Raw genomic sequence first — 13,662 nt, forward strand, 5'->3', positions numbered from 1 at the left:
ATTTCCTTTGGCAAGTGTACCGAATTTGTCGTCAAGTAAAAACCCACAATAGAGTGAGGTCAAATCCCACAGGGATTGATTGATCAAGCAACTTTAATTAGAAGAATGTTCTAGTTGAGCGAATTCAGAATTTGGGTTGAGAGTTACAGAAAATAAAATGGGCGGGAATGTAAATAACAGAAAAAGTAAATGCTAGAATTAAAGAGCTGAAAGTAAATGACTGAAAGTAAATTGCAGAATTGTAAATGGGAATGGGGTGTTTGCTCATGAAAGTAAACGCAGAAATTAAAGAGAATGGGTGAGATCAGAATTGGGGAGTTCATTGGGTGCAGGAGATGCTGCAATTCTCCGGATCAAGTTCATTTTCATCTCTTCCTCAATCAATGCACTCATTGATCTCCTTGGCAATCTTAATTGATTGAATTACAATTTCTTGCAATTCAATCTCTCAAATCTTGATCAATAGCCAATTCCTTGGTCAATTGCTCATGAGAAGAGATGAAGTGTGGTCATTGATTATACCACATGCATTTCCCAAATCAAGTATTGAGAGAATTATAGTCACATATCCATCCAAACCCAATTTGGTCCAGCATGAGAAAGCATTTCTAGCTTGATCTCTTCCTTCCTCTTTCAAGGCTCAGAAGATATCCAAGTTTGGATAGCTTTTTTTCCAAGATAACTACCCAATGGGATGAAGATCGAAAGCTTTCAAGTAAAATCAAGAGAAAAGATAGAAGAAGAATAATGAAAATTAGTATTGATCCATCAACTTACAACAGAGCTCCCTAACCCAATGAAAGGGGTTTAGTTGTTCATAGCTCTAGAAAATGAAAACAAAGATGGAGAATACATCATGGAACTAGAAGAGCAGAGTAAAATACAGAGAGTAGTGCTCTTTTCTAACTTCCAGACTCCCAAATAATTTAAAGCTACTCTTATATATACTAATCTTCTCAGCTTCTAGTTGGCTCTTCAAGTCTTGGGCCTTTGGATCTTGAGTTTGAAGCCGTTCTCTTCTTCATTTGGGCTTGGTTTTACTTGCAAAGAGAAAGTGTGAAGTGGGCAGAGACTTTAGCTCAGGACGTTAGGGGTGTTACTCGTTTTAATGAAAGTATAAGTTCGAGAACATTAGTGACATTCAACATTGTCACTAACGTTCCAATGTACCCCTTTCCCTCACGTTAGAGTCCAAGTTAACTAGGTTAACGTGGCTTCTAACGTGGCCTTGCCAACCTTCGAGAATGTTAGTGACACTTAACATTGTCACTAACGTTCCAATGTGCCCCTATGTCTCACGTTAGAGTCCACGTTAACTAGGTTAACGTGGCTTCTAACGTGTTCTTGCCAACCTTCGAGAACGTTAGTGACACTTAACATTGTCACTAACGTTCCAATGTGCCCCTATGTCTCACATTAGAGTCCACGTTAACTAGGTTAACGTGGCTTCTAACGTGGCCATTCTTAGCCATCCCCAACGTTAGTGACAATGTTGAGTGTCATTAACGTTGGCTCATCTTTCACTCATCATCGTTAGCCTTCCACGTTAACTAAGTTAACGTGGAAGTTAACGTGGCTACTTGGGGTTTTGTGGTTGCTTCCAACGTTAGTGACAATGTTAGGTGTCACTAACGTTGTTGACCACCCTTGCCTCTTACGTTAGCTCCCATGTTAACCAAGTTAACGTGGGAGTTAACGTGGTACATTGCACCTTAGGCCAACGTTAGTGACAATGTTGAGTGTCACTAACGTTGGCTTCCTTCCCCCTTTTAACGTTAGAGGCCACGTTAACTAAGTTAACATAGACTCTAACGTGGCCACTTATGATCATTGGCCAACGTTAGTGATAATGTTAAGTGTCACTAACGTTGGCTCAAAGTCCCTTCTTCACGTTAGAGTTCACGTTAACTTCGTTAACGTGACTCTTAACGTGGGCAATGATGGCTTCGAGAGCGTTATTGGCAATCACTTTTCTCATTAACTTTGCAAGTTACCTCCCATTCCACGTTAGTGGTAACGTTAATTAGATTAACGTGACTACTAAGTGGTTCTTCCTTGCTTCCCTTGGTCCTGAAATCAAGCAATAGAGTGCATCAAAGTTCTAGTCCAAGTCATGGGTAATGCAACATACAATTTATTATTAAACTCATGCAAAATCCTCATGAAATCATGTAAAATTCACAATGTATGCTTGAATCAAGGTGTAAGTGAATATCTACCCAAAACTAGCTTATTTCCTAAGAAAATGCATGAAACTACCTTAAAAACAATAAAGAAAAGGTCAGTGAAATTGGCCAAGATGCCCTGGCATCACAAAGGACTGGTCTAGGAAGCTAGACGATGCTCTATGGGCCTACAGGACGGCCTTCAAGACTCCCATTGGGATGTCACCATACCAACTAGTATTTAGCAAGGCTTGCCTGAATTTTGATGAGCAAGCTGCTGGAGAAAAGAGATTAATGCAACTCAATGAACTAGAAGAGTTTAGAAATCAAGCATATGAGAATGCAAAAATCTACAAAGAAAATACAAAAAGGTGGCATGACCAAAAGATAGTAAGAAGGGAGTTCACTGAAGGACAGAATGTGTTACTCTACAACTCAAGACTCAAGTTCTTCCCTGAAAAACTTAAGTCTCGATGGTCAGGACCTTTCACCATACTCAAAGTGTTTTCCTATGGTCATGTGGAGCTCATGGAAGACAAGACTCCGAGGACTTTTTCTGTCAATGGCCTTAGACTCAAATACTACTTGGGAGGCTCCTTGGAGGAGCAGAGAGTGAGCTACAAGCTCAGCTAAAGATGAAGGAATGTCAAGCTAATGACAATAAAGAAGCGCTAGTTGGGAGGCACCCCAACACTTTATCCTTTTTGATTTAATTGCTTTTCTTAGATGTAGTTTAAATTCTGTGAATTAGATAGCTTAATTTTCAGTAATTAGGACTAGTTTACAATTGTAGATTAGGAAGTTTGATGTTATCTTTGATAGTTAGATCTTCTTTACACTCTTTTATTTCTTTTTATTTGGGATTTGCAACTAGATGAATGCATAACTAATGATGAGTGAATGGGCTGAGAACTAGCTAAAGTGCTAAGTTTGGTGTGGCCTCTCACCCACTTAATCTAGGCTTACAAACAATTAACAAGTTTGATTTTGAAGAGTAAGCCCAGAGATTAAGTTTGGTATGGCCACCACCAATGATAACATATTAGCCCAAGTTACCCAATTTGAAAGCACTTAATGTTTTGGGTAAGAACATGAACGTGATTTAATGAGTTCAGAGGAGTTTGGAATCAAAAGAAAATGAAAAGATTGATGTTGTTCCACTCTTATGAACACATTAAATATACAATGATGAATATTAAGATGCCAAAGAATTAAGTTTGGTGTCCCAAGAGACACCCATCAGTTGCAACCCAATTTATTCTTGATGAGAAGGAATGTGAAAGGGCTATTTTATCATCACTAATGGGTTCAGTTTCAATTTCAGGAGAGAAGATGGGGCTCACATGGTAAACAACTCACAAAACAAGGAAGTCAAAGTGTACTTGCACTTTGAAACTCAACACACGCAGAAGACACAGTGAGAAAAGAGTTGGCGCCTCTTCCCACGCTAGGCGCCACTTCCCAAAGTGGGAAAACATTTAATCCCTTTTATTTCCCACCTTCGAACCACATCATTCACACATTATAAAAGCCTCACTCCCCATCTCCTCTCCTACTTCAACAACCCCTACAACACTCACCTTTGCATCTCCTTTCATCTTCTACTATCCCCTATTTTTTTTCTTTTTCTTGATTAGGACAATCAAGTCCTAAGTTTGGTGTTAAAGCAAAACCTTGTTTTGCCTTTTCTTTCTTTCAACCCCTTTTTTTCACACTCTCCCAACCTAATGGCACCACCAAAAAGCTCAGCCTCAAAGAAAAGAAGAACCAGGGAACCAACCTCTGGATCCTCAAGCTCTTTCAATACCTAAAAGTTCCTCTCCACATTCAACCAAAACCAATTTTATGGTTAGGTGAGTGAGAGGGAAATCATTCCAGAAGTTAGATTCCAACTAGGGAGGAATGAGCACATTGAGATCAACATTGAGATTGAAAAGAGGGGTTGGTCACTCTTATGTAACCCACCAAGAAAAGTGGTAGAAAGCTTGGTGAGGGAGTTCTATGCCAATGCGGTACCTCAACCAGGGCAACAATATGGCTACATTAGCTATGTGAGGGGAAAATCCATTGACTATAGCCCCTCTAACATAGAAAGAATGCTAATGGTGAAGAGAGAATGAAGCAACAAAACCCTGGGTTTGAAGAGATTTTGAGCGAAATATGTGTGATGAATGTGTAGCGGATAAACGACAAGGATGGGATACCCAACCAATTGAGGAGAAGAGATTTGAGCCCCCAAGCTAGAGGGTGGCTAGAATTTGTGAGGAGGTCCCTGATCCCCACATCCAACACTTCAGAGGTGACTAAGAAGAGAGTTGTGCTCATCTACAGCATCATAAAAGGAGAGAACATCAATGTGGGGGAGATGATTGCCAACAACATCAACAAAGTGCTGAAAAGCACCAGTGACAACACAAGATTGGCATTCCCTAGTATTATACAAAGGCTGTGTGATGAGGCTAGAGTTGAAAAGATTATTGATGAGGTGATTGTGAAGCAAGACAAGTTCATAACTACCAAGAAGATGGCGAAAGTGGTGGCTGTCCACCCACTCAACAGAGCTAGAGAACGAAGAGCCCATGCTCATGAACCACAACAACAACAAGAAAAAGGAGAGGCAGAAGAGCAACCTCAATTTTTAGCACTTCAACCACCACCACACTACCAATATCAACAATTTCCAGAGGGATTCAATTGGGAGCAAATGCAAGGAGATGTACACCAAATGAGGGGAGATCTACACCACTTGAGGGAGGATGTCAACCAACTCAAGGAGGCTCAGTAACAACAATGGAGCCAAGTCAACCAAAACATTCAACAACTCCAAGAGAATTGGGAGCATACGAGGAAGGAGCAGCAAGAACAATTTGATTGGGGAGAGGTGCGAAGTGCACTGGACAAAATATGAGAGCAAGGCAAGTGGCAACAGAGGAACTTAGCCGAGTTCAGGCATCTCTATGATGCCAGAACCATATCCAGGAGGCAGTATGACATCAACACACAAGCAAAGCTAAATCACTTGTGTAATGCCATTGCCGCTCTAAACCCAAGTTACCCAACCTTCATGCAAGGGATGGAAGAGCTAAGTGCAAGACAAGAGGAAATCCTAGCCAAACATAAGGAAGATGAGAAGAATTACATGAGGAGGGTAGGATTCTGGAAGCCCAAGGACACCAAGGCTCAAGAAGGTTCCTCCAAGCCAGATAAAGGTGGCTCATCCCCTCACAAGAAGAAGGACAAAGGGAAGGGCCAATGAACTGAAGATGATGCTGCTCAAGGTTGTTGAGTCCCATGGTTAACACTTTCTAATTTCTGAATTATGTTTAAGTCTTTGCTTTATTTACTTCTTGAATAATCATGCTAGGGTAGTTTATGTTTTATGCTTAGTCTCAATTCCTGTTTGAACTCTTTATGAGTCTTTTTTTTTTTTCAAGAAAGAAAATTCCATGTATTTCAAGTCTTCATTACAACTTAAATAAAAATAGAACTTGTCTCCATAAGAGTTACTGTGAGTTGTGCAAAAATAATAAGAGAGACCAAGGCTAAGAGGGATCATCAAACAAACTAAGAAACAAAAAGCTAAATGTAGAACCTTGGATGAACTAAAAAGAAAATGAGTCATGGAGAGAACTAGTCCTAGAAGGTATAACAAAAAGAAGACTAAGGGGTGTTCCTTGAATATCCATAGAACCAAGAAGTAGTAAGCAATAAAGACCCAAGGCTCTGAGCATCAACTACTGGGATAGAAAAGAAAAAGGAACATTAAAAAGCTCAAAAAGAATCAATGATCCAAGTAGATGCTTGTGGTGAAGATGTGTCAAGAAGAGACCTGGGCAAGTAAATTCTTAGGGGTGTCTCAACACCCAGTACCCTAAAACCAACTGGTTTGGGAGTGCTAATTGAAAGTCTAATTAAAGGGTTGTCTTGAGACAGAACACTTAGAGTCGTGGTCAAGAAAGCAAAACAACCTTTACTACTTCAAGGTGATAATCAATAGAAATGACCCCTAAAGCCTACACCTGAGTGAACCCTCAAGGATCCAAGAGCTTTCGATGACAATTAAAACATTTATATATGTGTTAGGCACCTAGTTTTACACTTAGTTGTGTTGCAATCTTTCGAAGCCAAGGCCTCAAGATATAAAGGGTTACTCACATTAATTTGCTTGGGACAAGCAAATCTTAAGTTTGGTGTTGTGATGACTTGCATCATCTACCCTTCTTTCTTGCATAAAGAAGACTATAAAAGAGCACAAATCTCATTTGATCAGTACAATTCATGCATTATTTGATGAATATTATGGTACACTACTTTGAGATGAGTTGTGCTGAATTGCAGGGGAAAAAGGCATCAAAAATAAGAAGAAGACAAACAAGAAGTTGGGCGTGTGAGATTGGCATATCACTTGGGGGCAAATGCCACAAAAATGCACTGGCGTGGCACGCCAGGAGCTAAGTGTGGCACGCCAGTACTAAATTCCAGAAGGGAGATCCAAGCATGCTTGTGGGTGTGGCATGCCAGGAACTAGGCGTGGCACGCTAGTACAAAATTTTAGAGACCAAAATGGAGGAAACAAAAGGGGCGTGGCATGCCAGGTTGGGCGTCGCACGCCTGACCCATCAACTACTATGGGCGTGCCACTTGAAGTCGAAAGCGTGGCACGCCAACTCACTACCTCAAGAGGAACCTCCACTACAGCGTGCCACTTGGTGTCGAAGGCGTGGCACGCCAGCTCTAAAAAGTCACTTTGGCGTGCCACTTGAAGACCCAGGCGTGGCACACCAAGCTTGAAGAGTGCACAAATACATGGGCGTGCCACTTGAGCAGCATGGCATGGCACGCTGGTACAATGATCCAGAGAAGGGGCTGAAGGCTATTGAAGACTGGGCGTACCACTTGAAGTCGAAGGTGTGGCACGCCAACCTCTCAACCTCACTTGGGCGTGCCACTTGGTGTCAAAGGCATGGCACGCCAGTTCCAAAAAGTCACTTTGGCATGCCACTTGAAGGCCAAGGCGTGGCATGCCACTTACTGGAGTGAGACAAGATCATGGGCATAGCACGCCAACCTTTAGGCATAGCACGCTGGTATAAGTTTCCAGAGAGGGTGGAAGAGGCCAATTACATGGGGCATGCCACATGGTATCGAAGGTGTGGCACGCCAATCACTATTCTTCACTTAGGCGTGCCACTTGAGCAACCAGGCGTGGCACGCCAGTGTCACTCAGAGGCCAAAGCATCATTGGGACGTGCCACTTGAGTTCGTGGCGTGGTACGCCAAATAGAGGAACCACTCACTCACAAAGGGGCGTGGCATGCCAGACCCAGGGCGTGCCACGCTAGTTCAAGTTTCCAGAGGCAAACGACGTGGAGAAATCAAAGGGCGTGCCACTTGAGCTCGAAGGCGTGGCACGCCAACACAAGAATGCCACTATGGCGTGTGATAAACCACTATTTTATGATTTATCTTGTGCTTAATTGAGTGGATTTTATCAATCTTTCATACACTTATTCATACTAAATGCATGGGTTTACATTCTCCTTCCTGATTTTGTGCTATGATTGAAAACATACTTCTTTGGTCTTAATTTAGCTAATATTAATCCTATCTTCTTACCATTAGATGCCTTGATATGTGTGTTAAGTGCTTTCAGGGATTACAGGACAGGAATGGCTCAGAGGATGGAAAGGAAGCATGCAAACGTGGAAGGAATACAAGAAGTTGAAGAAATTGCAAAGCTGTCAACCTGACCCTCTCGCACTAAAACGGTCATAACTTGAGCTACAGAGGTCCAAATGAGATGGTTTTAGTTGCATTAGAAAGCTAACATCCGGGGCTTTGCAAAGATATATAATTTTCCATAGCTTCCCTGAAGTTAGGCAACGCGGACGCGTGAATAACGCGCCCGTATCGTATCTGCGAATCTCAACCCATGCAAATGCATGGATGACGCCTCCGCGTCACTTTGCCGCGACTTGTACGAACCAGATTTCATAATCAACGATTTCTGGGCTATTTCTAACCCAGATTTCAGCCCAGAAAACACAGATTAGAAGCTATAAAATGGGGGAATCCATTAATTCATCATCATACACTCATAACACACTTTTCATAATTTTAGATGTAGTTTTCAGAGAGAGAGGTTCTCTCCTCTCTCTTAGAATTTAGGATTAGGATTTCTATTAGGATTGATGCCAAGGCATCTAGGCCAGTTTCACTAACCTTTTCTTTACTATTTTAGGGTAGTTTCATGTATTTTCTTAGTAAATAAGGCAAGTTTTGGATGAAATTACACTTACACCTTGATTCAAGCAACTTTTGTGAACTTTGCATAATTTCATGAGTATTTTGCTAGAATTGCATGATAAATTGATGATGCATAATCTCATGACATTGGCTAGAGCTTTGATGCACTTTAATTTCTTGTTTTCAGGGCAAAGGAAGCAAGGAAGAACCACGTTAGTATTCACGTTAACCTAGTTAACGTGAACACTAACATGGAATGGTAAAGCTTGCAACGTTAATGAGAAAACTGATCACCAATAAAGCCTGCGAAGCCATCCAAAGCTCACGTTACTTGCCACATTAACTAAGTTAACGTGATAGTTAACGTAGAAAAAAAATGAACTCCAACGTTAAGAGAAAAAGTGAACACCACTAACGTTGGAGAACTTGGCAATGATCCACGTTAAGAGTCACGTTAACTTAGTTAACTTGAACTCTAACGTGGAAGAGGAAAACAAAAGCCAACGTTAGTGACACTCACTTTTGTCACTAACGTTGGACCAACTAGCATTGCCTACGTTAACTTTCACGTTAAGACTATTAACGTGAAGGTTAACGTGGAGTTGAGATCAAAGAGTCAACGTTAGTGACATTCACTTTTGTCACTAACGTTGGAAGATGGCATCACTACTACGTTAAGAGCCACGTTAACTTAGTTAACGTGAGTTCCAACGTAGAGAATGTGGCATTTGGAGCGTTAGTGACAAAGGTGAGTGTCACTAACGCTCTCGAAGGTGGATCACACCTACGTTAAGAGTCATGTTAGCTATACTAACGTGGACTCTAACGTAGGAACATAGGGGAACTAAGCAACGTTAATGGGAAAAGTGATTCTCATTAACGTTTGCGAAGGGGTATAAGCCAACGTTATTGGGAAAATTGAGTCCCAATAACGTTAGCCAAGTTTTGAGAAAGCAACGTTAGTGGTCACGTTAAGACCACTAACGTTGGATTTAACGTGGGTATATAAGGTTGGAACGTTAGCGGAAAAAGTGAATGCCACTAACGTTCTCGAACCCACAATGGCAATAACGTTAAATCTTACTAAATACCCAAAGCCTAATTCATATTTCTCTGCAAGTTAGGCCCACTAAAGATGAGAACTGCTTCAACTCAAGATCCAAAGCCCACATCCAGGACTTGAAAAACTCACTAGCAGATCAAGAGGAGTAGTATATATAGGAGTAGTTTTGAACTATAGAGAAGTTTGGCACTTTTGGGAACTACTCTCTATAGATTTACTTTTCTGCACTTTTAGCATGGATTCTTCTTTTCTGCCATTTTTCATTTCTAGAGATATGAACAACTAAACCCCTTTCATTGGGTTAGGGAGCTCTGTTGTAATTTGATGGATCAATTATAGTTTTCATTCTTCTTCTTCTTTCTTTTCTCTTGATCTTACTAGAAAGCTTTCGATCTTAATTCAATTGGTTAGTGTCTTGGAAAAGAAACTCTCCATAATTGGATTTCCTTTGAGCCTTGGAAAAGGGATGAAGAGATCATGCTAGAAATGCTTTCTCATGTTGGACCAAATTGGGGTTTGGGCGAATATAGTGACATGTAATCCTCCCAACACTTTGATTTGGAAATACATGTGGTATAATCAGTAACCACAATTCATCTCTTCCCATGAGCAATTTAATCAAAAACCAATGATTTCCCCATTTCTGATCTTACCCATTCTCTTTACTTTCTGCCATTTAACTTCTTTCTCATTACCCCAAATCCCCATTTAAGATTCTGCACTTTAATTTCTGTTATTTACTTTCCAGTCATTTAAATTTCTGCATCCCAATCTAAATTCTGTTTAGCTCAACTAGCACATTCTTCTAACTAAAGTTGCTTGACCAATCAATCCTTGTGGGATTCGACCGCACTCTATTGTGAGTTTTACTTAACGACAATTCGGTATACTTGCCGAAGGGAAATTCGTTGAGAGACAAGTTTTCATGCATCAAGTTTATAGCGCCGTTGCCGGGGATTGATTTTGAATCAACAATGATTAAGTTTAAAGATCACTAGATTGAGCATTTTTCTTTTTGTTTAGTTTATTCAATTAATTTCTTTTAGTTTACTTTAATTTCTTCCTCACCCCCTTCTCCCTCTTTTATTTTTTTCGTTCTTTCTTCCTTTGATTACAATTCTGCTCACTAACCCACTAACTGTTTGATAATTTGCATCACTCACGCTAACAATTACTTTAACAAGAATAGTTTCTTCATTTTATCTCCTGTTTGTTGTATGACAGGGAGAAGAGAAGGGGTTTCAACATCCTTTGATTCAGAACCTGAAAGAACCCTTTGGAGACTAAGAAGGGAAGCAAGAGGGAAAAGGATTATTGGTGCTGAGGAAGGAGAGGAAGAGTATTTTGAACCCAACATGGAAGAGAATTTGGAGAACAATCATGAAGAGGAAGCTCATAATCATGTCAGAGAAGGCCATGCAAACCGGGCTAGGCAAGAAAGGAGAGTTTTAGGATCCTATATCAATCCTAATCCAGGAAATTGTGGAAGCAGCATTCAGAAGCCCACCATACATGCCAACAATTTCGAGCTAAAACCCCAGCTCATCACTCTTGTGCAAAATAATTGCTCATTTGGAGGAGGTGCTCAAGAAGATCCTAATCAACACTTAACCACCTTCTTGAGGATTTGTGACACAGTGAAGTCCAATGGAGTCCATCCAGATGTCTATAGGTTGCTCTTGTTCCCTTTTTCACTCAGGGACAAGGCATCCAAATGGCTTGAATCCTTCCCAAAGGAAAGCTTAACTAATTGGGAAGAAGTGGTGAACAAGTTTTTAGCAAGATTTTACCCTCCTCAAAGGATCAATAGGCTAAGAACTGAGGTACAAACTTTTAGACAACAAGATGGTGAGACACTTTATGAAGCATGGGAGAGATTCAAAGACCTAACAAGGAGATGCCCGCTAGAGATGTTTAATGAGTGGGTTCAACTTCACATCTTCTATGAAGGTCTTTCCTATGAGTCAAAGAAGGATGTGGATCATTCATCAGGAGGCTCTCTAAATAAGAAGAAAACCATTGAAGAAGCCATAGATGTCATTGAAATAGTTGCTGAAAATGACTACTTCTATGCCTCCGAAAGAAGTAACACCAGAGGAGTAATAGAGCTGAACCACATGGATGTATTGTTAGCTCAAAACAAGATGATCACCAAGCAGCTAGCAGATCTTACCAAGAAGGTAGAGGAGAACTAAGTTGCAGCAGCCATCATTTCATCATCAGCTCAAGAAGGAGTAAACATAGGAGAAGAAGGTGACTGGGAGCAAGCCAACTATGTTGGAAATTCACCTAGACAAGTCCATGATCCATACTCCAAAACTTACAACTCTGGATGGAGAAATCACCCCAACTTTTGATGGGGAAACCAACAAGACCAAGGGCAAGATCAGAGACGCCACAACCTCAACTCCAACAACAATGCTACTCTTCAAAACACCTCACAGAGATATTACCAACATCCATCTAACCCACCTTCTCAACCACCTAATCTCAACCCACCATCATCAACAGATGATAGGCTCTCAAAGATTGAAGCTCTGCTTGAAAACTTATGCAGAGAAGTCCAAGACAACAAAGTGTTTAAGGAAGAAGTGCGAGCCAATATCGAGAACCAAGGAGAAAACATCAAGAGATTGGAGTCCCAAGTAGGGTATTTATCTCAACAAATTCCTAAACCCACTGATGGATTCCCTAGTGATACAGAGAAGAATCCAAGAGGAGAAACAAAGAAGGTGAGATAGGAAGAATGCAAAATGATAACCACAAGTAATGAGGGGAGTATGAATAGAGTAGAACACCTCCAAAATAACTAAAAGGAAAGCCAGGAGGAAGGAAGCTATACAACTCAACTTACATCCAAGGAAGAGCTAAAGAAGAAGGATGTGTTGAACCCATATGCACTTTTTCCCCACAGGCTTAAAGGTGGTGTAGCAGGGAGAATGTACTCAAGGTTCATCATATACCCATTTTTCAAGCTAATTTCACTTGTTTTGTTAGCATTTATGCACTTTCTTGCATCCTAAGTAAGTGATTTGGAGTGAAAATGCATATAGGGCCACCCACAAAAAAAAAGGATCCAGGGAGTTTCCACGTTCCTTGTGCCATAGGAGAAACAATGATTGACAAAGGCTTTGTGACTTGGGAGCAAGCATCAACTTAATGCCTCTCTCCCTCATGAAGAAGCTCCAAATCAATGAACTAACTCCTACTGATGTAATTATTAGATTGGTTGACAAAACTCAAAAACAAGCAATAGGAGTGGTTGAAAATGTGCTGGTTAAGGTTGGGAACTACTATCTTCCCACAGATTTTGTTGTTCTAAAAATGGATGAGAATCCTATTTATCCCATCATTCTGGGAAGACCATTCCTAACCACAGCAAGAGCACTCATAGATGTAGAGCGAGGAGAGCTAGTGTTGAGAATACATGATGAGCATCTCACTTTCAATGTTTTCAACCTCTCACAAGAATCAAGTCAAGAGAACAAAGAATTAAGAGAAGAGCAGAAGAAGCACTTATACAAGAAACAAACAAGGAAGCACAAACAACACAATTGGAAACCCCATTGGTCAGGAAGCCATGCATTCAAGAAGAACCTCATTCAAAGGTAATCCAAAGGGAACCAGAACCACCAAATTCATGCAGAGGAAACAACAAGGATCCCTTAAGGAAAGGAGCTATAGAGAACAAGCAAGCATCAAGAGATACAAAGAAGAAAGTCCCAAGGGGATGGAGAAATAAGAAAATTCCTATAGAAAATTTCTCGCCAGGTGATGAAGTGATCTGTACATACTTTCCATGTATACCACCTCACCTCCCCACTATTCCATCTCAGCTGCCTCCTGTGTACATTATCAACAAAATCTTATCCTTGGAGCATATGGAGCTTATCAACAAAGCCAATGGACATAGGTTCACTGCAAGAGGAGAGGATTTCAAGCACCACCAACCACCCTAACAAGGGTCAAACGTCAAGCTAATGACACTAAAGAAGCGCTTCATGGGAGGCAACCCATGTTCTATACCTCCTTTCTTAAATCTCTAATAATAGTAATAAGCCAATTTTCATGGAATTTCAAATCAATTTTGACAACTAATATAAAGCTCCTCTACATGCAATGTATAGTACATGATAAGTTTGGTATTCAAAGCACATCAAGTGAGGTTTGAACACACCCTATGAGGAA

General features: G+C 40.7%; 1 non-coding gene across 1 annotated transcript; it reads right to left on the minus strand.

Annotated features, from left to right (window-relative positions):
* Positions 1-11,282: 11,282 nt before the first annotated feature.
* Positions 11,283-11,390, minus strand: LOC127742191 (small nucleolar RNA R71). Its single transcript, XR_008003378.1, has one exon. It is a non-coding gene; the product is annotated as a small nucleolar RNA R71 (small nucleolar RNA).
* Positions 11,391-13,662: the final 2,272 nt, after the last annotated feature.

The sequence above is a fragment of the Arachis duranensis genome, chromosome 9 (genome assembly GCF_000817695.3).
Source record: "Arachis duranensis cultivar V14167 chromosome 9, aradu.V14167.gnm2.J7QH, whole genome shotgun sequence".
Taxonomy (NCBI): domain Eukaryota; kingdom Viridiplantae; phylum Streptophyta; class Magnoliopsida; order Fabales; family Fabaceae; genus Arachis; species Arachis duranensis.